The sequence below is a fragment of the Mustela erminea genome, chromosome 14 (assembly GCF_009829155.1).
Source record: "Mustela erminea isolate mMusErm1 chromosome 14, mMusErm1.Pri, whole genome shotgun sequence".
Classification (NCBI taxonomy): domain Eukaryota; kingdom Metazoa; phylum Chordata; class Mammalia; order Carnivora; family Mustelidae; genus Mustela; species Mustela erminea.
This window is the reverse complement of record NC_045627.1, coordinates 83,487,851-83,488,743: the sequence shown is the minus strand read 5'-3', so window position 1 is coordinate 83,488,743 and position 893 is coordinate 83,487,851.

The window sequence follows — 893 nt, the reverse complement described above, 5'->3', positions numbered from 1 at the left end:
AGGGAGAACTGGGGGGTCCGCCCTCGTGTTTCCCTCTAGGGCGCCGTGGCCCTCCGTCGGGATCTGAGGGCGTTTGGACAGACCCTGTCAGAACGGGCAGAAAACAGTCATCCTGCCCTGCCGCGCCCGACGCATGGGACTGTCCTTACGAATGAGGACGTGGGGCTGTGAGGCAAGGAAGGGGCTGGGAAGAGGCTAAATCCGCTTTACCTTGAGAGGGGGCCGGGGAGGAAGAGTTGTTCCCGCTTTCAACAGCCTTGGATGTCCAACGTCAAGGGGGATGAATTCTAAGTAAGAAGCTCCCACCCCACAATTCCCACACGGGCACGAGGAACAGGAGACGGGCGTGGAAGGCGAGGGTCTTGGGTTCCAGACCCACCTTCCCCCAACCCCTGACTTTACAGAATCGTTGGCAAACCGGTTCAGTCTGAGCCCTGCTTCTTCGGGACAGTGAAGAGATCCTGGATGCTGGGTGGTTGACAAGGGGGTGAGGACAGTAGCTGTTAAGGTTTGAGAGGTTTCGATGAAGACAGATGTTTTCCTACTTTGTAAATTGTGAGGCTAACGTGAGCCCTGGGGCACTCTTCCAGGTGAGACACATTTCTCCTGGAGAACAAAGGAAATCTGATGCTATTGTGATCTATGCTGTGAATGTCCCTTAAATTAGAAAAGACTAGAAAAGGTGAATGCAAATCCTTGAGTGACTGTGGGTCACAGCCTGTTCCCTGGAGGGCAGTACTGCTGTGCTCCGGAAACGAACAGGGTATTGAAATGCGCCCTTATTGTAAAGAATAAATTCACCAAAACATCACGTTAGTGTGAAATGCCCCACTTGCATAAAAATAAAGCATTTTAAGCAAAGATTCATTGAAAATAAAGCATTTCCATTACTA